At 46.0% G+C, this 25,384-nt stretch overlaps 2 long non-coding RNA genes across 2 annotated transcripts; one reads left to right on the forward strand and one right to left on the reverse strand.

Annotated features, from left to right (window-relative positions):
• Positions 1-4,469: 4,469 nt before the first annotated feature.
• LOC137840507 (uncharacterized) lies at positions 4,470-15,449 on the forward strand. Its single transcript, XR_011087199.1, has 2 exons — positions 4,470-5,446; positions 10,877-15,449. It is a non-coding gene; the product is annotated as an uncharacterized lncRNA (long non-coding RNA).
• Positions 7,148-16,086, reverse strand: LOC137840508 (uncharacterized). Its single transcript, XR_011087200.1, has 2 exons — positions 15,974-16,086; positions 7,148-15,570 (listed from the first exon to the last, which is right to left on the reverse strand). It is a non-coding gene; the product is annotated as an uncharacterized lncRNA (long non-coding RNA).
• Positions 16,087-25,384: the final 9,298 nt, after the last annotated feature.

Here is a 25,384-nt window from a genome sequence, read left to right on the forward strand (position 1 = left end):
CCAAGTCCATCACACACTTCAGGGTTTGCGGAAACCAGCTCGTCTTTCATGTACTCAGCGAGGCCGTTGAGGAATGTGCTAACGAGCGCCGGCGTGTTCCATCCGCTGCTGCCGGCCAACGTCTGGAACTTAAGGGCGTACTCCGCGACCGATCGGCTACCTTGACGCAGCGTCGCCAGTTCCTCTGCGGCGTCTTCAGCGGCGGAGCCCAGGTCGAACAGGCAGAGCAATTCCTCCGCGAAGGCGTCGAATGAATCGCAAGCTGGGGCCATCCTCTCGTATTCGGCCAGACCCCACAGCCGCGCCTCGCCCGTGAGGTGGGTTAGGACGAACCCGATCTTGGCAGATTCCGACGCAAACGTGACGGGCTGGAGGCTGAACATTATACAGTAGTTAGTCACGAATGCCCTCACGTGCTTGGGGTCTCTGTTAAACTTCTTGATGTTGCCAAGGCGGGGCTCCGGGACGTCCACGAGCCTCCTGGCCTCGGCAGATGGGCGGTGCGGGGGTGCCGTGACAGCCGGGGACGCAGCCACCGACAGTCTCTGGAGGGCTTGGGCCATCTCCTGCTGCTGTAGCTGTTGTTGATGACCAACCTCGATCAGATTCCGGATGTCGGCGGACAGGCTGCTGATGGCGGTCTCGGCTCGCTCCAGTCAGCTCAATGCCGTCTCGTCGTTCGCTGGCTGCATAGCGTGGTCAGTCTGTACTGTAAGGGATCGGACAGTACAGCCAAGTGCGTAGCAACAGACTTTATTGTGGAAGGGGATGATGGGGGTGGCTGGCGATCGGGTGGCTGGCGCTGGAGCGGCGATCTGGCTGGGGTGGACAAGAAGTTCTGTGGATTCGAATTGTAAGTCAGATTCTCAGGGACAGATGAGCGAAGCATCACGGGACAGACTGACACTCGGGTCTGCGCTGGCGGTGCTGATATAGCGCTGTCCATGAACCCGTGGCAGGTGACGCCGATTCCGCTGACAGGGGGGCGTGGTCCTTTCGCAGGTGGCACCAGCACGTGACAGCTCCGTTGTCTCTATTATGCTTATATGTGAAGTATTGGGGACAAATCACCAGGAAATTGTATGGATCTTCGCGCTATCAATCGGTAAACAATGGGGGGAGTCCTATCATCTACGTCACGGTACCATGTGATCCAGAATGGCGCGGTTCATGACAGGGGCAGGATAGATCGAGAAATACATACAAATTGACTGCGTTTGGCTCACGAATGCAATTTTATTTCAAATCCTATAATATTATTTGGATACAAGTGAATATAATCGAACATGTTAAAGGTGCCTTTACATACGCTTTAACATGTAACTGGTGTTTCTTTCAGTTAGGTTTTGCCGTCTGTGCAAATCAACTTCTTGCATCTTAGGTGCGTGCATACTCATATGACTGTTGTGATGAGTATATCCAGTATCACATCATGTCCAGGATCAACATTTTATTTATTTATTTATTGTTGTGTTATTTATTCATTATTTATTCAGCACGCTTTTGTTATACTTGTTTACTTGTTTGTCTGTTGTGAGCCATGTCTTGTCACCGTGGGATAGGGGGGAACGAAATTTCGGTTTCTTTGTGTGTCTTTGGCATGTGGAGAAATTGACAATAAAGCTGACTTTGACGAACAGTGCTTTGTCCAAGCAAGTTGTCCCTCTCGTTCACTTAGCTGTGAGTCTGGTAGCCCTTGCCCTCTGCTCACACGCCTCGCTTTTTCTAGTTTGTCAGCCTTTTTTGGTTTGCCAGCTTTTTCTAATCTGTCACATTTTTCTTGTTTGACAGTTTTTTCCTCTTAGTCACTTTTTCCTTGTTTGCATGTTTTTTCCTGTTTTTTCTTGTCACCTTTGTCAGCTTTTTTTGTTTGTCACATTTTCCTTATTTGCCTGCTTTTGCTGGTTTGTCACCTTTTTCTTGTTTGTCATCTTTTTTTGTTTGCCTGTCCTTTCTTGTCAGCTTTTTCTTGTTTGCCTGCCTTTTCTGTTGCATGTTTGCATGTTACCTTTTTCATATTTACCAGCCATCCCTTGTTTGACACCTTTTCCTTTTTTAAATGTTTTTCTTGTTTGCATGTTTTTCTTTTGTTTACTACCTTTTTCTTGTTTGCGTGCTATTTCTTGTTTCCCACCTTTTTCTTGTTTGTATGCTTTTTCTTGTACGTCAGTTTCCTTGTTTGTGTGCTTTTTCGAGTTTGTCACCTTTCTTTTGTTTTCATGCTTTGATTTTTTAGATTTTCATTCACATTTATGTTTTGTAATGTGTTTTTGTTTTTTGTTTGCAATTATCTTAGTTGGAAATTACTGAGAGAAGTACTTACCACTAAAAAGACAAAAATCACTTCCCCAGGGACCTTTTATGCACTGTGCATGCATGTGTGCTGAAAGGAGATAGTAGCCATTGTCAGCAGCCACACTTTCTGATTTCTTAGTGTGACTTAAGCCTTCGGCAGTGTGTTAACAACTCTGGCCTCCCTGTGTTGATTTAATGTAGGGAATTGGCTGCTGCTGCATTGAATCAGACTTGTGGCCATATTGTTCAGCTGGAGGGGATTACACGTTTAGCAGCGAGTGATCTGGCTTCAGTTATAGCACCAGTCTTATCAGCCATGAGGAGCCTAGTCACTGCCTTATTCACAACCCTCCAATACACCTTAATTGGATTTCTTTTTAGAGACAGAGAGGCTCAGACAGATCACGGCATTCAATTTACCACCTCTCGTGTCAACGCTTAGATCCCACAACCATTTCTTCTCTTACAGAAAGAGGCATCTTAACGTTAGAAAAAGAAACTTACAAAACCCAAATTCATCTCTGTTCCCTCACACACTCTTTTTCTACCGCCATCCTCCTAACCATGTCAGTCATTATATCATTTCAATGAAGGCTTGCTAGGAAATGGGCTTATCTTTAGTGGCAAAATATCTATTTCTTTCAGGCACTGATTTAGTGTGTTTAAAACCATGGCGAGAACAGGAAGACTGTCAGCTTTGTGCAGCAGTAAAGCAGTGATGTTATCTGTTTCAAGCTAAAAAAAAAAAAAACTGATAAATGAAGAGATGAAGGGAAAGAATGAGAGAAAGAGAGTGGGATGAAAATCAAAGGCAACTGCAGAAAAAACCCCTGCAGAGTGACAAGTAAGGGAGAATGTAAGATGAAAATAAGAGACAATATGTGAAAAGACAAGGGACAAAGGACTGAAACGCAATTAGAAAAACCCCAGCTCTATCAGCAGAAGAAAATAATGATGTATGAAATCACAAGAAGTGACATGAGAACCAACTGCAACAGCAAATAAAATACTTATGTAGCAGTTAATAATCAATTTCACATCAGCTTCTATTTTTACACCCCACAAGATCAATTTCACATCGGCTTCAATTTTTGCGCCCCACGAGAAGAACAACAAAAGTGGTGTGCTGTTATAACACTAAACATGCAATGTGTGTCAAACATGGAATATAAGACTAACCAGCTCTTTGTACCTCTTTGCTAGAATGACGCAAGAGACGCTCAGTCACAATTGAACTAAGTCAGAGATGTCAGAGATAGCACATTATACTTACACTTAATATACTTGTGCCAAATTTGACCTGAAGTGTAATTACATTTGGCCCGCTAAGATAAATTGTGCATCAACTTTGTGTCAATACTAAAATTGCAAATTGCCTTCACCTTTAAAAAAATAGAGATGTTTCTAGGATTTTTTATTACAATTCATCTTTTTAAAAATTTGAACATTTCTTACTAGTCTCTAGTTTCAAAACTATTCATCAGTTTGTTGTGTAGCCTATACTGTATATTATATGAGACGTCATAATGGCCCTCCAAAGGAAACTGACTACGATGCAGCCCACGACAAAAATGAATTTGATACCCCTGCCCTCAGGGGCGTGGTAAACTGTACAAATGCTAGTTTTTCATGTACAATTTTCTTTTTTGTTGACGTGGCGTACAAAGGCTTTTCAGCCAGCCAATTCAGATTTTTAGCCAATTCTGATTTTTAGCCCATCCCAATTGAAACTCGATGGCTCTTTTGTAGTCTGAACAGGTACAACACACATAAAATCAATTTCATGTGAGACAGATTGAAACTACATACTTGAGCTATTTAAAGAACTGATTTTCACAGGATTTGTCCAAGTCTGAAAGACGCCATGCCATGCACGCAAATCATTTTTTTACTGTCATGATGTCACGCTACGCGACATAAGATCCATCGTCCCAAAGCAGAGAGCACCAAGCAAAGAGTGAAGCAGTAAAGAATGGGTCACATATAAGAAATTGAAGACAGCAGGCCCTTGACATTGGAGCTCGACAGTTTGTGTCAGAACTAGTCCATTATCAAAGTTGTTGGAATAATTTTAAGTGAAGCTTTGGCCTGCTAGACCTGGAGGCTTCGCCTTTACGAGTTTATCTTTTCCTTTTATATAGGTTCTTCCTTTTTAGTGACAGGGATGTCTTTTGATCCCTGTCAGCCATTTGTATCCTTCCTGTCCTTATGTTGTCTGTGTGTTTTGGTTCCCGTAAGAGGCCTTCACTAACAATGAGCAGGGCTTATTTGCATAGGTGACATGATCTTTGTTTGATTCACAGGAACTTCATTCCTTTTATTTAGTGGTAGGTTTGGTTCTTAGCTTGTAGTTTATCAGACCTGTTTTTCTTTGTTAAAGGTTACATACAGTTAGAAGTAGTTGCATAAAAGTTATCCCATATTTACTCAATGTTTGTTAAAGGAACTGCATACCGGTTACCTCACGTTTGCTTAATGTGTGTTGAAATGTTTAGGACAAGTTACTTATTACTATTGTGTGTTAATTACCAAGTAGATAAAGTTAGCAAAGGTCTAGTTGCATTTGTTCCACAGCAAAGCGGCAATCAACGTGCGTCAGGGTATTTGTTGACCCGGGTCGAGGGAGAGTCAGCCAACTGAGGGAGGACAGCTGGGGACGGCCTCTGCGGGGGGTCACGAGCCAACAACGAAGTGCTAATTCACACCACACTACATTCTTTTGCTAATCAGCGTTGCTACAGACACAATCCCCCCTCCCTTTAGTGTAGCAACGCCTCTGTAACCAGGGCAACCATAACATTAAAAAGAGGGGCACGTGGAGGAAGGACTCAGAACTGGTGGAGGTTGTAACTGAGATTGCGTTCTCTATCGTTCTCCTCGCGAGTAAACCTGTTCTGGTTGTCTTCTCCTCTTCATTCCAGCGAGTGATTTAATGTCGTATTTAGACCCAACATTTAATTGGCCCTTCGAGCCGGATGCCAACACACCTGAGGATTCCAGCGGACGGCACCAGAGATCCAGAAAGACCGCGCGTGGCAGGACCTTCCTAGGTGGGGTCCTAGAATCCTTTTCAAAGGCTGGCTGTCTGCTCGTCAGCTGGGATCTAAGGGTTGAAGGCAGTCTGAGGTGCAGAGGTGAAGAGAACCAGAGGGTGAGTTTGTTTTTTTATATAAAAGGAATGAGCGGCCGAGGGCTCGTTGTGCCCTATAAAAGTCCTAGGACAAAACGGAGAGGTTCGTTCTAAAGGTACCAAAACGGAAAGTTCCGTTTAAATAAAAGTTACACAACGCAGGTGTAACAAACCGGTTAAAGGACAGAGGTGTCCGACGGAGAGACCCGTCAAAAAAAAAAAAAAAGGTCAGCGGAAGTCCACGTGATGCCGAAAATTCCGTAATACTGAGTGATTGGGAGTGTGAATGGGAATACGTATCACTAGATACAGTATTCCATATTAAAGCAGTGGGGAACACATAACGTAGTTCTGTGGACGCAATAGGCAAGGATTTTCCAGCAGAACGCTGGTAGACGTGAGAATCACCACAGGATCTTTTCGTTATCCCACTGGAAACACCCGACTTTAGAAACCCCTATGGTTTTACAGTTGGGACCAAATTGATTAAAATGGGGAATGGGAAGAGTAAAAATAATATCCGAGATAATCTTAAATGTAAAGATTGGAAAATAATTGAAAGGCAGGATCCCGACCGACTTAAAAAACTCGATAAATGGGTTAAGAAATATAAATTTGAGGGACAACTAAAAACAACCAAATTGATAGAACTTAGAGGCGCCATGAAAGAGAAAACAAAGAGAGACCCTAGAAAGATGAAAAAAGAAGGAGATGAGGACAGTGACGCTTTCTACCAAGATACAGGCAGAGGGTGGAAAGGTCAGAGGGGGCGAGGAGCCACTAATAGAGGAGGCTCCAAGGGCCACGGGAGAGGAGTTGTACCTTATAGTGAACGTGAATGTTGGAATTGTGGAGAAAAAGGCCACATGGCACACAATTGTCCATATAAACAAAACAATAATGACTAGTACAAGATCAAAATAAATCAGATTCTCATGTAATAAAGTGGGGACCTGGCAGCCAAAATTAAAGAGAAATTAGCTTAAATATACAGAAGATATTCGTGTTAAAAGGATAAAGTAAGATAAAGAAACACTGAAGTTAAACATTGCAAAATAAATGGAAAATAATTACAAATAGCTCCTAAAACTAAAATACAGAATGAATCTGACAAGTAAGATGAGCAAAAAGGTGTTCTTAGTACGCTCTATGTGGTTTTATATGTTGTGCGTCATCCTCTTGTGCTGGTGTTTGTGTGTGCGTGCGCGCAGAGGATCCTCATGAATGTTGTGTATATGTGTGTGTGTGTGAGTGAGATGTGTGTCCTATGGAAAAAATCAGTAATGGAGAATGTTCAGGAGGCTGTTGAGCAATAATAGGGTAATTGAGAAGTGGATGATGGTGTGCTTAAGTTGGTTGGAGAACCTAAGATGAGCAGTGTGTGGCAGTAGAGAAAATAAGACGTGTGTGGCAGAAAGTGACGAGAACGGTGGCTTGATAGGAAGCGTGCCTGCGCTCGCGCGTAGTCGCGGGTCGGGGCTGTGCGCGTAGGCCTGTGCTATGCTCGTGTGGGCGGTGGGCCGGCATCATGATTGTTGCAGGAAATGGCCAGCCTGTGACCAATCGACAATGATGCCGCGTCCCCCCCTCGCACGGGGGGTGCTATGGCTGTGGGCGAGGCAGGGAAAGTGTGAGTTTCTCAGAGAATGTTTGAAGCAGGGTGATGTTAGAGATTTGCTCACTCCAACTTATTTTGCAAGAACCACACAGAGACAAGGCAAGTTCTTTTAGACACCTGCAGGTGGAGAGTCCATTCGTCGCTGTCTGAACAGCGATTATCGAATGAAGTCTGAAAGGTCTCCTTCCTGCAAGGGCATATTTATTAGGAGGAACAGAGTGGGGGTGGGAGTGGACAGGTTTGGTGAACCCCCGGCCTCTGGTAAGATCAGAGCAGGGGGTGTTTTACGATGTTGTGGGAAACAGAACAACTTTGATTGCTTCCTCTGCAGCTAGTCAATCAGTTCAAAAGATCTTAGCACTTTGTTCTACTACTTTTGTTAAGACAGGACAGGCAAGTTTAATTATTACAGGTTACATTCCAACATAATCATAGGATCAAGATAACCTGGAAAACCCTAACAGGTGATGCTTAAGGAAGATGTGACAACATTAGCATGAAGGATAAAAGGCACTGATGAGATTAAAAAGAAAAAGCTATAACCAAAACGTCAAAATAGAGGATGACGTTTGCGCAGCGTTGTTTGTTGGTATTGTTTGTGATCTGTGTCTCTGCTGTTTTTGTGTTGTCTGTGTGCTGTCAGTGTTATGTGTTAAAAGGATGAAATTGGCTAATATACGTAGGTGCAAAAAATAATTTATTAGACTGTAGTCTATCTGATTTGCACCGCAAAACAAAATCAATTTTGAAAAAATAGGAAGTAAAGAAAAGCAAGCAATTTGTTTATGGGCAGAAACTGGTCCACACTGCATTAATGCCTAGCCTTGATGAAACAAAATTTGAGAGATGGAAAGAACTTGCTTTCTGGAATTGGATGAAGAAAAATTATGTAATAACGACATTTCAAAGCTAAATTTAAAATTTGAGAATAAGAGAGCGATTGAGCTAGTTAAAGTTAAGAAACAACAACAATTAACTATTATATTAATTCACTGGCAGTTATTTTGTTGATTTTTTTCCGATTGGTGGATTGGTTTGTCACTTTGAGAAAGAAAAACTTCCGATGCAAATGGGCAGCAATATTATGTGATCGTACAAATGAACCGATACATATGGGCAGCAATATTGAGCCATGAAGTTGTCACGTGATGTTGACACATGGCTCAACAGGGGGGATGAAAGGGCAGTTCAGTCGGCTTTATACAACATATGGATTTGATTCATATTCAAAACATTTATAAAAAAAACATTGTAGAGCTTGTTTACCATGTGCTAAACTCAATCCACAGGGTTATAATGCCTGGTCATAATAGATGCATTCTCAAAATGGATTGAATTGGCTTCAAAGTAAACACTGAATGCCTTAACAGTGGCAAAAATGTTATGTAACGAAATAATACTTTGGCAACAACAGCTGTAGAAGTTAAAGAATGAAATTAATATCTCTAAAATGAATGTTTGATAATTGGTTTCAGGTAACTACCTATAAGAGTAACTGGTAAAAGAAACGATTGATTGCTAATGGAAAAACAAGCTGCAAACCAGAGAGAAAAAAAAAGAAAAAAATGAATATGTCATGTGTATGGGTTTGCGACCGATTCTTTGTTGTACCATTACCATTGACCAAAGATTGTGTGAAATCTGTCACGTCTACTGATTGTGAAATGTACAACAGAGCGTTCTATATAATATCCGTTGAGGAAAAGAAAAGAAACCACTGCTTCTAGAGAATGTAGTCAAGCAAAATTGTATATGTATCGACACGCCAAGATCTGGGGAAAAGCTGGTAAAAACCAAAATGTCTTTAAATTTGTGAGGCGACGATGATCTGACTTTAATTGATGCAATTAGAGTCCCTAGAGGAGATCCTGATTAATAAGAATTAATTGACCAAATTGCAGCAGGATGGGAGTCTTCCATTTGTTGGTGGTGTACGATAAACAAAAACGTAGACAGGATAAATTACATCCATTACAACGTGCAAAAATTGGGCAATTGGACACAAGCGGGGCTTGAGGCAGTGCATGAACAGCTAGCCACGACTTCCCTAATGGCCTTCCAGAATCGCATTGCTCTTGATATGTTGTTGTCTGAGAAAGGAGGGGTCTGTGCAATGTTCGGAGAACAGTGCTGTACCTTTATCCCCAACAACACCGCCCCTGATGGGAGCCTGACAAAGGCCATTGAAGGCCTGCGATCCCTCAACACGAGGATGAAAGAGCACTCTGGCGTGGACACATCAATGTGGGACAACTGGATGCATGCCTTTGGGAAGTATAAAGCACTTGTGTCCTCAATTATAATATCAGTTGCAGTTTTTACTGCTATACTCACCTTGTGTGGATGTTGTTGTATTCCATGTCTGCGTGCTCTGTTTAATCGTCTCATCACTACAGCAATATCGCCCATGGAAGACAAGATGGCCCGGGTATGCCTAATGTCTGAACGCCAACATGTTGATGATAACGATGAAGATGAAATTTTTGCACTCGAGTTTACAGACTTTTTCCCAGATCTGTGTGTTTCCAAATGATGACGATGCAACAATTAATCGAGATCGAAATTACGTTCCCACTATCCCACGGTGACAAGACATAGTCCACAATGCACATACAAGTAAACAACACAAGAAAATAAAACAAGAAGGCACAAACAATGAATAAATACGAGTGATGAATAAATAATAAATAAATAAATAAATAACACAACAAATAAGTACAGGACGCTACGCAGAAGGGGGAAGAGAGTTCAGGATCCTAACAGCCTGGAGAATGAAGCTGCTGGTGAGTCTGGCGGTGCGGGAGCGCAGGCTCCTGTACCTCTTCCCAGAGGGCAGAAGATCAAACAAAGAGTGAGCGGGGTGACTCACATCACTCACAATCGTGGTCGCCTTGCGGGCGAGATGGGAGGTGTAGATGCCCTTCAGGGAGGGGAGTGAAGCACCAATAATCTTACCAGCCGTATTCACTATGCGCTGCAGGGCCTTCATGTTGTATTCAGTGCAGCTACCACCCCAGACAGCGATACAACTGGAGAGGACGCTCTCAATGGTGCCACGGTAGAATGTAGTCATGACGGCCGGAGGAGCACTTGCTCGCCTGAGTTTCCGCAAGAAGTACAGGCGCCGCTGAGCTTTTTTCGCCAGTGACGCGGTGTTGGCGGACCAGGAGAGGTCCTCACTGATGTGCACCCCCAGGAATCTGGTGCTGCTCACCCTCTCCACCACAGCACCGTCGATGGTCAGCGGCAGGTGTTGGGTGTGACCCTTCCGGAAGTCAACAACAATTTCCTTGGTCTTGTTGACGTTCAGCAGGAGGTTGTTGTCCCTGCACCACGCGGTCAGAAGGTCAACCTCCAACCTGTACCAGCACTGGTCAGAATCACAAACGACATCCTCATAAACCGCCTTCACTCCACCATCGGACTCCGCAACACCTCTCTGGACTGGTTCATATCCTATCTCTCCAAATGAACCGAATGCTTATTCTTGGGAGATGCAAAGTCCCGGACCCAGCCTGTTACCTGTGGTGTCCCACAAGGACCTGTACTCGGTCCCACTCTTTTCACCCTGTACATGTTACCCCTCAGCCGTGCCATCAACAGACATTGTTTTTCCTAACATTGCTATGCTGTTTGACACACAGCTCTACATAAAACTTGACCAAACACTTCATTCAACCTCAACTGCACTCACCATCTGCCTGGAGGAGCTAAAGGCGTGCATGAGAGAAAATGTCCTGCAATTAAATAGTTGCAAAACAGAAGCAATCCTCATCGGCACTCCACACCAGGTCAAATCGTCCCAAATAACAACCATCACTTTCTCTGGTCAGGACATCCCGCTGCCATCCGTCGTCACCAACCTCGGCGTGTGAATGGACCCCCATCTCAATTACAAGGCTTATCCTCTAGTGGCACTCACGCCACTAGATCGATCGTCGCTCTTCGGATACAAAGTATGGCAGCGGACCAAGAGGTTTGTACGGCTTCGTGCACCAACTGCACCCTTCTCTTAGAGAGGTTGTCTCTGCTAGAGGGACGTGTCCGCCAGTTAGAGCAGAATAGTGCGATAACAGTAGTTGCGGCGGACACAGACGCGGGCTGTAATCATCCCGCTAGCCCGGTTAGCATTAGCCCGAAACGGCTTGCTAATCGCGATGAGCCAGGTAAGACGCATAGCCGTCCAAAGTCATCTCGGTCTACTGGCCCTCGCACTTTGGTCATAGCCGACTCCATTACCCGAAACATTACGCTTTAAAATCCAGCCACGGTAATGTGTATTCCTGGGGGCAGAGCACCCGACATAGAAGCTAATCTTAGGGAGCTGACTCGCAATAGGCCTAGTCAACAGCGTAGTTCCACCAACACTAGCTACTCGGACATAGTGATACACGTCGGCTCCAATGATGTTAGGATGAGACAATCAGAGATCACAAAGAAAAACATAGCGAGGACTTGTGATCTTGCCAGAAAGATGAGTTGGCATCGAGTATTTGTCTCTGGTCCCCTGCCTGGGAGAGGCACTGATGAGAGGTTTAGTAGATTAGTCTCCCTTAATCGATGGCTGGCTGGGTTCTGTAAAAAGCAGGGGACTGTATTTTATAGATAACTGGTCCTCCTTCTGGGGCCGCCCCGACCTGCTGAGGAAGAACGGCCTTCACCCTAACCGTGAAGGCGCCTTCACTCTTTCTAGGAATATAGATTACTTTTTGAGCCACTCAAGACAGGTCACTTTAGAGCAGGCCAGGGTACAGGTGATTAGACCACCTGTGAGGATGGGTTTGGAGTCTGTTAAGTTAAAGTTAACTAGCGCTAGGCTAGACTTTCAGCATACACATAGCTCCTCGTGTAGACTAGAGCGCGACAGTTTAAATAGTGCTGTAGTACACATAAACACACTTTCTACTGGGGTAGTAGACAAATCCAATCCCGACCGGTCTTACTGATGAAACGGTGCCTGTTTTAGATAACTTTACATGTGTAACAAATATTCATCATCAAATTCCCACGGTCGTTTCATCCCACCGCGCTAATAAACTTTTGAGAGGTGATGTTAGGCCTAGAGAACACAATTTTACTCGCGTCCCGTTTAAAAATCCTTCGATAGATACGCACCCTGATCGACCGATTACACTTAAACTCGGTTTTATGAATATTAGATCGCTTCATACGAAAGCAGTTCTCGTTAATGACCTTATCACGGAACATAATCTAAACGTTTTTTGTTCTTTGCGAGACCTGGTTAAAACCTAATGAACTGCTGCCATTTAACGAGGCCTCGCCTCCAAATTTTGTGAGCTCGCATGTGGCACGTCCTCGAAAAAAGGGTGGGGGTGTCGCCCTCATCTCAAATTCTGAGCTTAGATTTAGGCCTCGCTCAATTCACGTATTTAAAACATTTGAAGTTCTCATTGTGCGATCCACTGTTTTACCGTCATTCTATCTTGCTGTTATTTACGGTCCACCCGGGGCTTACTCTGGCTTCCTGGATGAATTTTCAGAATTTGTGGCTGATCTAGTGACAAATGCAGATAATATAGTTATCATGGGTGATTTCAACATCCACATGAATTCACCGTCAGAACCACTGACTTCGGCATTTCAAACTTTAATCGATACGTTTGGTTTTACGCAAGCCGTACAGGCAGCAACGCATAAGAATGGAAATACCTTAGATCTGGTATTATCCCGGGGACTAGCAACCTCAAATATAGCAGTACTGCCATACACTACTGTTCTGTCTGATCATTTCTTAATAAAATTTGAAATTTTAGTTCCTTGTCAAAGACAAGAGAGCAATCAGAATTTTAGCAGCCGTAATTTTAACTCCACGACTGCAACTGCGCTATCTGAGTTACTGTCACCGGCAACCGCCATGTTTCCCCGCATACAGCGGCTCTATTGATAATCTTACAAATTAATTCAATGCGACATTATTAAAAGCCATCGACTCTCTGGCACCGCTACGTCTGAAAACTCGCCGTAGATGGCCAACTCCGTGGTTCACAGATGAAACACGTACGCTTAAACAATTATGTAGAAAGCATGAGCGCAGATGGTGTTTAACCAAACTTGAGGTTTTCCATCAGGCATGGAAGGACAGCCTCCTGAAATATAAAGATGCGCTTATTTTAGCAAAAACTCGTTATTTTTCGCAAGTCATTAATCTCAATAAAAACAATCCTAAATACCTATTTGATACAGTGGCAAAGCTAACTCTGCGCCAGCCGACCCCCGATAGCTCCTTCCACTCAGCTGACGAGTTTATGAAATGTTTTGCTCAAAAGATTGAGTCCATTAGGGACGAGATCAAGAACACCATTCCAATCGCTCCGCCGGTTACTAGCGCTGGGGATCATGCAATAACCCTCTCAAATTTTAAAAGCGTGTCCCTTGAAATGCTTACAAAATTGGTTAGTGCGGCTAAACAAACAACATGTTTACTCGACCCGCTTCCAGCCAAACTACTTAAAGAATTATTTCCAATTTTAGGACCGTCCGTCTTTAATATAATCAATCTGTCTGTTTCCTCTGGGATAGTCCCAACAGCCTTTAAAACCGCTATTATTAAACCGCTACTTAAGCGAGCGAATCTTGACCCCGGACTGTCTCAGTAATTATAGGCCAGTTTCAAACCTCCCATTCATAGCAAAACTTCTTGAAAAAGTAGTAGTGCAGCAGCTTATTGATTACATGGTCGCTAATAATCGATATGACTCTTTTCAGTCTGGTTTTAGAGCTAATCATTCCACAGAGACAGCACTTGCTAAAGTGACTAAGGATCTCCTCATAGCTATGGATTCAAATACGTCGTCTGTATTGTTACTACTCAATCTTAGTGCTGCCTTTGACACTGTAGACTTCGATATTTTATTAGGGCGTCTTAAAAGTTGTGTTGGTATCTCAGGGTCAGCACTCAGCTGGTTCAATTCCTATCTATCAGACAGGACGCACCGAGTGGTCCATGGCAATACGTCCTCTGAGCTCTATAATGTTACGTGTGGTGTCCCACAGGGATCGGTACTCGGACCGATTTTATTTAATATTTATATGATTCCGCTTGGGGACATAATACGTAAATATAATATTAGTTTTCAATGCTACGCGGATGACACCCAATTATATATGCCGTTATCGATGACAGATCCGCGGGACTATTGTAATCTCGAGGCGTGTCTTGCGGAGATCAAGCAATGGATGTCTCTCAACTTCCTTCGTCTTAACCCAGATAAAACTGAGATGTTGATAATTGGTCCTACTCGTTATCAACACTTATTTAAGGAAACCACTATAACTATAGATAACCGTACTATCACTCAGAGTGATACGGTAACTAATCTCGGGGTAATATTTGACCAAACGCTCTCCTTTCAAAAACACATTAAGAATATAACCAGGATTGCGTTTTTTCACCTTCGTAATAGAAAGATTCGTCCTATCCTCTCGACCGGGGATGAGGAAACTATTATACATGCGTTCGTCACGTCGCGCCTGGACTACTGTAATGTATTATTCTCTGGTCTTCCTAAGTCCAGTATCAAAAGTCTACAGTTAGTGCAAAATGCCGCTGCGAGGCTGCTCTCACTGTCAAGAAAATTTGATCACATTACCCCAATATTAGCCAAATTACATTGGCTCCCGGTCCATTTAAGATGTGACTTCAAGGTTTTTCTACTAACCTATAAATCACTGCATGGCTTAGCACCTTCATATCTCGTCGACCTAGTCATTCCTTATGTTCCGTCTCGTAACCTTCGTTCGCAAAACGCTAGTCTTTTAGTTACACCGAGGGCCAAGAAAATGTCTGCAGGGTCTAAAGCATTCTCTATTCGGGCTCCAGAGCTTTGGAATGCCCTACCAATGGATACTACTACTACCTCAGTAGAAACATTTAAGACACGTTTAAAGACATATTTCTATGAGATGGCCTTTAACTAACTTGTAGTGGCCGATTTGGCCGGAGTTTGTTTTGTTCTCTCTGCCCACCACCTCCCTGGCTGGGGAGGGTGTTAGGTGGCTCAAAAGCTGATAGTGGCTAGCTGGATTCTCGGGGACCAATTCAAGATGAAGAAACTGCAGCTCAACCTCTTTGAAGACACTGCCAGGACAATCGAGGGCACCTCCGACATCCATTTTTTCATTGATTTTCATATTATGAATTACTTGTGCCCTCTCTGCATCCATTACAACCTGGTGATCCTGAAAGGGGGATCCTTCCATCTGTGGTCCCTTCTCAAGGTTTCTCATTTTCCCCTGGCAGGGTTTTTTTGAGTTTTTCCTTGCCCTTTTGGGAGCTTAAGATCAGGGGATGCTTTGAGAATAATTGTCAATTTTGGCCATGTGAAGCCCTTTGAGACTGTTTGTGATTTAGGGCTATACAAATAAACTTGACTTGACTTGACTTGATCCTGCCCTCCAAATATGTTGAATATCCGAAGACAGTAAGCTCAACCACTTTCACTCATCAAGACTCTCAAGGCTAGGTTGAAGGTTTACTCCAGGTTTAGTAACAAGGGAAAAGATGAAACTAGGAGAATACAAACCACATTGTATAATCAGTCATACGAACTAAATGAATTAAATGAATAAGAAATCTCTATCATGTCACTGTAACAAACACATCTTATTATCTTATGAATCGCTGTATAGAAACACAATCACTGTGTTTATTAATTGTATTTGTCTGTTTAAACTATGAATTAGTGAATTATTATTAACATATTTATTACACATGTACACATTGACTACGGCCACAATAGGGCGACTAACGACTAGCGACTAATAGGAATGACTAACGTTAGCCATGAAACTCAATGCTAACCGACATGACGTTAGCTTTCTCAACAGATCGTCTAACATCATAGAAAACTATAATTTCTGAACTCAAAAGACGTATTTTGATACATAATAACTTATACAAAGGTACATACCAACGATGCCTTGTATAACACAAAATGTAGGTAGTAGTTTTGCCGAACTGCAGGAGAAAATAGAACAATCAGTGTTGGCTTTCAACACCGTGCTAACATGCGCTTACTTCCTGATTCTAGTCACATGACCTACTTTATCGTAACAATGATCACAGACTACAAAGACATGACAAGGCTCACATCAAACACATTTGCAAAACATCATTCTTTCACCTCAAAAATATAACCAAACTGCGCCCCACCCTGTTACTGCAGGATGCGGAAAAACTCGTCCATGCCTTTGTCTCCTCCAGGCTTGACTACTGCAACACACTTCTCATCGACATCCCTAGCAAGAGCCTTCAAAAGCTTCAATATATCCAAAACAGCGCTGCTAGGATCCTGATGAGAGGGCACAAATACAACCATATCACACCCATCCTGGCTGTCCCATTTCCTTTCAGACTTAACATAAAATCTCCCTGTTAACACATAAAACTCCATGAGTCGTCACCTTATCGTGGTGGAGGGGTTTGTGTGCCCCTATGATCCTAGGAGCCATGTTGTCGGGGGCTTCATGCCCCTGGTAGGGTCACCCATGGCAAACGGGTCCTAGGTGAGAGGCCAGACAAAGCACGGCTCACAGATGCCCCTTATGATGAGTGATATAAATGGACTTAGTTTTCCCTCGCCCGGACGCGGGTCACCGGGGCCTCCCTCTGGAGCCAGGCCTGGAGGCGGGGCTCGAAGGCGAGCGTCTGGTGGCCGGGCCTTCGCCCATGGGGCCCGGCCGGGCATAGCCCGAAAAGGAAACGTGGATCTCCCTTCCCATGGGCTCACCACCTGTGGGAGGGGCCGAAGGGGTCGGGTGCAATGTGAGCTGGGCGGCAGCCAAAGACCCTTGGCGGTCTGATCCCCGGCTGCAGAAGCTGGCTCTTGGGACATGGACCGTCACCTCTCTGGCTGAAAAGGAGCCCGAGCTGGTGTGCGAGGCAGAAAAATTCCGACTAGATATAGTCGGACTAGCCTCCACGCACAGTTTGGGCTCCGGTACCAGCCCTCTCGAGAGACTCCACTCTGGAGTTGCCCACGGTGAGAGGCGTGGAGCAGGTGTGGGTATACTTATTGCCCCCCGGCTGGGCGCCTGCACATTGGGGTTCACCCCGGTGAACGAGAGGGTAGCCTCCCTCCGCCTTCGGGTGGGAGGATGGGTCCTGACTGTTGTTTGTGTCTATGCACCAAGCGGCAGCTCAGAGTACCCACCCTTCTTGGGGTCCCTGGAGGAAGTGCTGGAGAGCGCTCCTTCTGGGGACTCCATCGTTCTACTGGGTGACTTCAATGCTCACGTGGGCAATGACAGTGAGACCTGGAAGGGCGTGATTGGGAGGAACGCCCCCCTAACCCTAACCCTAACCCCCCCCGATCTGAACCCGAGCGGTGTTCTATTGTTGGACTTCTGTGCTTGACACGGATTTTCAATAATGAACACCATGTTCAAGCATAAGGGTGTCCATGTGTGTGCACTTGGCACCAGGGCACCCTAGGCCGCAGTTCGATGATCGACTTTGTAGTCGTGTCATCGGATTTGCAGCCGCATGTTTTGGACACTCGGGTGAAGAGAGGGGCGGAGCTGTCAACTGATCACCACCTGGTGGTGGGTTGGCTCCGATGGTAGGGGAAGATGCCGGTCCGACCTGGCAGACCCAAACACTCTGTGAGGGTCTGCTGGGAACGTCTGGCAGAATCTCCTGTCAGGAAGAGCTTCAACTCCCACCTCCGGCAGAGCTTTTCCCACGTCCCGGGGGAGGCGGGGGACATTGAGTCTGAGTGGACCATGTTCCGCGCCTCCATTGTTGAGGCGGCCGACCGGAGCTGTGGCCGTAAGGTCGTTGGTGCCTGTCGTGGCGGCAATCCCCGAACCCGCTGGCGGACACCGGCGGTAAGGGATGCCGTCAAGCTGAAGAAGGAGTCCTATCGGGCCGTTTTGGCCTGCAGGACTCCGGAGGCAGCTGACAGGTACCGGATGCCCAAGCGGAACGCGGCTTCGGCGGTTGGTGAGGCAAAAACCCAGGCGTGGGAGGAGTTTGGTGAGGCCATGGAGAATGACTTTCGGATGGCTTCGAGGAAATTCTGGTCCACCATCCGGCGTCTCAGGAGGGGGAAGCAGTGCAACGTCAACACTGTTTACAGTGGGGATGGCGTGCTGCTGACCTCGACTCGGGACGTCGTGAGTCGGTGGGGAGAATACTTCGAAGACCTCCTCAATTCCACCTACACGCCTTCCATTGAGGAAGCAGGGCCTGGAGACTCTGAGGCGGATTTTCCAATCTCTGGGGTCGAAGTCACTGAGGTAGTTAAAAAACTCCTCGGTGGCAAGGCCCCGGGGGTGGATGAGATCCACCCCAATTTCTTAAAGGCTCTGGATGTTGTGGGGCTGTCATGGCTGACACGCCTCTATAACGTTGCGTGGACATCGGGGACAGTGCCTCTGGATTGGCAGACTGGGGTGGTGGTTCCCCTCTTTAAGAAGGGGGACCGGAGGGTGTGTTCCAATTACAGGGGAATCACACTCCTCAGCCTCCCTGGTAAGGTCTATTCAGGGGTGCTGGAGAGGAGGGTCCGTCGGGAGGTCGAATCTCGGATTCAGGAGGAGCAGTGTGGCTTTCGTCCTGGCCGTGGAACAGTGGACCAGCTCTGCACCCTCGGCAGGATCCTCGAGGGTGCATGGGAGTTCGCCCAACCAGTCCACATGTGTTTTGTGGATTTGGAGAAGGCGTTCGACCGTGTCCCTCGGGAGGTTCTGTGAAGGGTGCTTCGGGAGTACGGGGTGCCGAGCCAACTGATAAGGGCGGTTCGGTCCCTGTATCACCGATGCCAGAGTCTGGTCCGCATTTCCGACAGTATGTCGGATTCGTTCCCAGCGAGGGTTGGACTCCGCCAAGGCTGCCCTTTGTCACCGATTCTGTTCATAATTTTTATGGACAGAATTTCTAGGCGCAGCCGAGGCGTTGAGGGGGTCCGGTTTGGGGACCTCAGCATCGCGTCTCTGTTTTTGCAGATGACGTAGTGCTGTTGGCTTCTTCAGGCTGTGATCTCCAGCTCTCACTGGAGCAGTTCGCACCAGAGTGTGAAGCGGTTGGGATGAGGATCAGTACCTCCAAAGCTGAGTCCACGGTCCTCGGTCGGAAAAGGGTGGAATGCCTTCTCCGTATCAGGGATGAGATCCTGAAGGAGTTCAAATATCTTGGGGTCTGAAGGAATGAGGTCGAAATACAAAAAGTCCTGCCTCGCTACAAAAACAGATATGCTCAAACCTCATTGAATAAAGTACATAAGCAGACAAGTATATTCACATATTAAATAAATAAAAGAAACATTTGAAGCATATAATTATACGTACACACCAAATCAATAAAGAAGACATAACTAGACATTTTTGATAAGTGGTGATGAGAAAGGTTTTTATAACTTTATGATCTGATATATATATTTCTGAGGACTTTGAAATAACAAATGACTTTTGATATATTGCCTAAATAGCTTAATGACCCTTAAGGAACTGTGGAATGCATGCCTGATGTTTTTTCTCTGAATCATGGACATGGCCAGAGTCGTCTTGACCGTTCAGTACTTGATTGTATCTTATGTTTTGACTAATGCTAGACGCCAGTTTTTGATTACTACTGAACGCTCTGCACAGAGGGAAATAGTTTGTCTAACAAAGAAAAGATACGGTTGAATGCGGTACGACAGTGTATGTCCAAGATTGGAGAAGAATGTTCACAGGAAGGTCACGTGGAGATAAAACCAGTGGGTGCCAGAAGGAGCCACCCGAGAACTCGGCCAAAGATGATCGCCAAGGCCGAGAGACGGGATGGAAGACAACAGCCCCCTCCACACACACACACACACACACACACACACACCAACAGCCCCCCACCAACACACCGAATCGCCCATAACCAGCACCACTCCCATGGAAGCAGACTCTCCTTCGAACTTGCCCCACCCCGAAGACTCATCGCCCATCAATCCCAGCCCACAATGTGCTACTGAATATAAAACTGATCTAACAACCTTGGACTTTGCCTTTTCTGAATGGAGACTTTCCGCTCTTGAAGGGCCCAGCGCTGTATTGTACTTTCCTGAAAACCGAGCTTTTTGAACAAGAATTGTGATTGAACTCAACCAATCTGCGTAAGTCTAATTTCTGCTTCAGTGTCTTTGCATTTTCCTAAATCTGAAGAAATCAAACGAACACGCAGTGAGTAAATTGGATAACAGGTGATTGGCAAAGGCTTGTGCCGTGAGGCGCATCTAGCGCGCTCCCTAAATTGTGGACAAAATCCAACAGTATGTATGTATGTTAAATGTTTGTGTGTGAGATATATGTATGTATTAATATTGTGTAGGTATACGTTTAGTGTTCTAGCGATCAGCAGGTGGAAGATAATTTCGTAGTTTAGTATTTTATTGGGATAAGTGAGGAAAAATGATTTATGGCTGGGTATTTAGGGATTGTTAAAAGGGGGTGGGATTAAATGAATTATACTTCTTCCCACTCCTTTTCAGGCATGTGAATATGATTAATGGTTACTATTTTTGGTTATATCTTGATTGCTACTCTTTTATTTTATGTGCGTGTGTATCTGTATGTATGAAATCAAACGAGCACGCAGTGAGTAAATTGGATAACAGGTGATTGACAAAGGCTTTTGCCGTGAGGCGCAGATAACGCGCTCCCTAAATTGTGGACAAAATCCAACAGGTCTTCTTCATGAGCAAGATGGAGCGTGAGATCGACAGGCGGATCAATAGAGCGTCGGCTGTAATGCAGACGCTATACCGGTCCGTCGTGGTGAATAGAGAGCTGAGCCAAAAGGCAAAGCTCTCAATTTACCGGTCGATCTATTTACCGGTCGACCGGTCGACCCTCACCTATGGGTCGAAAGAACAAGATCTCGGATACAAGCGGCCGAAACGAGTTTCCTCCGCAGGGTGTCGGGGCTCTCCCGTAGAGATAGGGTGAGAAGTTCGGTCATCCAGGAGAGACTCGGAGTAGAGCCGCTGCTCCTCCTTCTTGAGAGGAACCAGATGATGTGTTTCGGGCATCTCACCAGGATGCCTCCTGGACGCCTCTCTGGGGAAGTGTTCTGGGCATGTCCCACCGGCAGGAGATCCCGTGGGCGACCCAGGACGCGCTGGAGAGACTATGTCTCTCAGTTGGCCAGGGAACATCTTGGGATCTCCCGGAATGAGCTGGACGAAGTGGCTTGGGAGAGGGAAGTCTGGGAGTCCCTCCTAAAGCTGCTGCACCCGCGACCTGACCCCGGATAAGCGGAGGGAGGGAGGGATGGTAATGTTGGCTATGTCAATCCTCAATAATATATAATGAGTGTGAAAGAGAGAAAGAGAGTGCTGCTGCATAAGTGGTGAAAAGATGATTGTGAAAGGTTAGATTAGATAGACACTTTATCGATTTCCGGGGGGAAATTCAGGTGTCAGCAGTTAGATACAGAAATACACAGATTAAACAGATATACAATATTGCTTAATATTAATAAATAACAAATAAATAAATAATAATTAATAAATAACATATATATAAATAGATTAACAATTAATGGATAAACAATAAACAGTGTAATCCTCACAACCCCCTTTCCCTTGTACAGGTGAGAAAGAGAGCGATGCAGCATATAGGCAACAGCATCCTCTGCCCCCACCTTCTCTCGATACGCAAATTGTAGAGGATCAAGAGTATGGCAAACCTGAGGCCTAAGGTGGTGAATCAGAAAACGCTCCAGAGCTCAGCGCAAGACAAGTGCTGTTGAACCTGTTACAAAAGTCATTCAGCTGGTTCGGCCTCTCCACACTGCCACTAGCGGTGAGACTTTGCCTCGGACCACAGCTGGTGATCAGCCTCAGTCCGTCCAACGCCACACTGTTCCACTTTAGCTTCTGTTCCAACTTCTTGAGCTGAGCCCTGAGCTCCTTCTGCACACGGGTGAGCTCCTGCTCATCACCGTCCTCGAAGGCCCACTTCTTTTGATTCAGGAGGTCCTTGATCCCACTCGTAATCCATGGCTTGTTGTTGGCATAGCAGTGCACCCTCTGTACTGGAACCACAACATCCATGCAGAAGTTGATGTAATCAGTGATATGGTCAATAGCCTCCTCAAGGTCCTCAATGCGTGGCCCCCCCAGCAACACATCCCAGTCGATAGTCCCAAAGCAGTCCCTCAGCAACTGCTCAGCCTCAGGAGACCACTTCCTGAACAGGCGAGTGGTCACTGGAAGTCTCTTCAGTCTAGTCTTGTAGCGCGGCCACGGGAGAACCAAATTGTGATCTCCTCTCCCAAGTGCTGGCAGAAGGGTGGCACTGTACGCATTCTCGACGTTCGCATACAGCAAGTTGATCGTCTTATTTCCCCTGGTGTAATAATCCACATACTGGGTGAAGGCAGGTAGGGTCTTGTCCAAAGTCACATGATTAAAATCCCCAGAAATCAGCAGCATTGCCACAGCGTGTTTCGTCTGCAAGTCAGCAACCTCAGAGTGGATGACGTCACACACTACTCCAGTGTCGGCACGGAGGAGCAATACCTGGATCTGATATCGGCTCCGATCTTGACAAATTAGCTGGCTCAGATATCGGATATCCAATCCATCATTCTGATCCCGTCATTTCTTTTTTAGCAAGACCGTTACTGTGATCGAGCCTAGTTACTTCTGTTTGCAATGCAGGTTACCCCAACACGTAGAGCACGCACACCACCAGCTAGTGTTGACAAAACAGAGCACCATGGAGCAAGCACCGTACCGAGCCAAGACAGCGATTCCAAAATATTTCAAAGTCGACATGCCAACAAGTCTGACTGCAATATGCAAAATCAGCAACATGACAGTTTCGCGGGGTGGTGATAAAGTCGGAAAATTCAACATCACAAATTTCTAAATGCACCTCCAAAAACACCATGCAAAAGAGCATGAAGAGACGGTGGAAAGTACAACAAAACAGCTAAATTTGGTGGATGCAATGCAACGACTGGAGAAACTGCCAGCTGGCAGCATAAAAGACAACTAACATAACCGAGAAGGTTATGGAGTTTATTGTTTTGGATTTGCAACCCCTCTTTGTCGTTGACAACGAAGGATTCTGCCGCCTTTTTGAACACAATGAGCCCAGGTACAGTTTACCGTCTCGAAAATATTTTTCTGAGACTGCTCTGCCTGAACGCTACAAAAAAGGGTGCAAACACATATCACAAGATATGTACTAGCATCAACGGGCTTCACTACTAACATCTGGACCTCTGACATGTGACCCATGATTCTCTTAAGTTTAACTATCCACTGGTTATACGTGAGTTATGCACAGTGCAATGCTCCAGGTGAAAAACTTTCAGGGATCACATACCAGAGACGCAATTTCCACTGCAATAATGGAAATTCTTTAGGGGTCGGGAACCTATGGCTCGCAAGCCAAGTGTGGCTCTTTTGATGATTGCATCTGGCTCGCAGATTTCGGCTCCTCAGATAAAATATATTATCCTATTAATCCAGCCATCTATTTTCCGCGGCTAAGTCCTGAGCAACTGTCCATTGTTTTATTGGATAATAGCCTACAGGTAAACATCCCCTTTAGAATTAGTTTGCTCGGTCATTAGCTCAGGGGCTGAGGAGCAACTGTCCATTGTTATAATTGGATAGGTAAACGCCCCCTTTTGAATCAGTCTGCTCGGCCATTAGCTCAAAGCTAACCCTTCGACAAAGAAGATGGCGAAAATAAAAAAAGATGAGTGTCGTACATTTCAGAATGAATGGACCAAATAATTCGCAGGTTCTACGGTGTGTCTAATTTGCAATGACAAAATTGCATCGATGAAACGGTCGAATGGAAAGCGGCACTTTGACACGCGCCATGCTACCTTTGCATCACAACAGCAGACAGCAGAAAAAAAGCGTGCCAAGAGCTACAGAGCAGGGTGCAAGCTAGCCAGCTGCAACGCCGCGTCTCGACCTGGCAGGTGACTATAATTCTGCTAGCTTTGCTGGATCTTTAGCAACAGTGAGGAACGGAAAACCATTCACAGATGGCGAGTATGCTAAAAATTCAACCCGAAGACCATTCGACAAAGAAGTCCATTATCTGTACCGCTTGTCCCCACGAGGGTCGCGGGCGTGCTGGAGCCTATCCCAGCAGTCATCGGGCAGTAGGCGGGGGACACCCTGAACTGTTTGCCAGCCAATCGCAGAGCACACAGAGACGAACAACCATTCGCACTCAGACTCACAACTAGGGACAATTTGGAGTGCTCAATCGGCCTACCAAGCATGTTTTTGGGATGTGGGAGGAAACTGGAGTGCCCGGAGAAAACCAACACGGGCCCGGGGAGAACATGCAAACTCCACACAGGGAGGCCCGGAGGTGGAATCGAACCCGCACCCTCTTAACTGTGAGGCGGTCGTGCTAACCAGTGTGACCCAAAGACCAGCTGATTCTTAAAACTTGGAACACACTTCCTGTCACATACCACACACTGCAGCGTGTGAGTATTGGTGTATTGACCATGTTTGGATCTCCGTATGCATGTGAGCAGTCATTCTCACATCTTAAAAATATCAAGAACAATCTATGATCACGACCTTGGCGGTCTGATCCCCGGCTGCAGAAGCTGGCTCTTGGGACATGGAATGTCACCTCTCTGGCTGGAAAGGAGCCCGAGCTGGTGTGCGAGGCAGAAAGATTCCGACTAGATATAGTCGGACTAGCCTCCACACACAGTTTGGGTTCCGGTACAAGCCCTCTCGAGAGGGGCTGGACTCTCTTCCACTCTGGAGTTGCCCACGGTGAGAGGCGTCGAGCAGGTGTGGGTATACTTATTGCCCCCCGGCTGGGCGCCTGCACATTGGGGTTCACCCCGGTGAACGAGAGGGTAGCCTCCCTCCGCCTTCGGGTGGGGGGACGGGTCCTGACTGTTGTTTGTGTCTATGCACCAAACAGCAGCTCAGAGTACCCACCCTTCTTGGGGTCCCTGGAGGAAGTGCTGGAGAGCGCTCCTTCTGGGGACTCTATCGTTCTACTGGGTGACTTCAATGCTCACGTGGGCAATGACAGTGAGACCTGGAAGGGCGTGATTGGGAGGAACGGCCCCCCTGATCTGAACCCGAGCGGTGTTCTATTGTTGGACTTCTGTGCTCGACACGGATTTTCAATAATGAACACCATGTTCAAGCATAAGGGTGTCCATGTGTGCACTTGGCACCAGGACACCCTAGGCCGCAGTTCGATGATCGACTTTGTAGTCGTGTCATCGGATTTGCGGCCGCATGTTTTGGACACTCGGGTGAAGAGAGGGGCGGAGCTGTCAACTGATCACCACCTGGTGGTGGGTTGGCTCCGATGGTGGGGGAAGATGCCGGTCCGAC

Source organism: Syngnathus scovelli, chromosome 1, assembly GCF_024217435.2.
Source record: "Syngnathus scovelli strain Florida chromosome 1, RoL_Ssco_1.2, whole genome shotgun sequence".
Classification (NCBI taxonomy): Eukaryota; Metazoa; Chordata; class Actinopteri; order Syngnathiformes; family Syngnathidae; genus Syngnathus; species Syngnathus scovelli.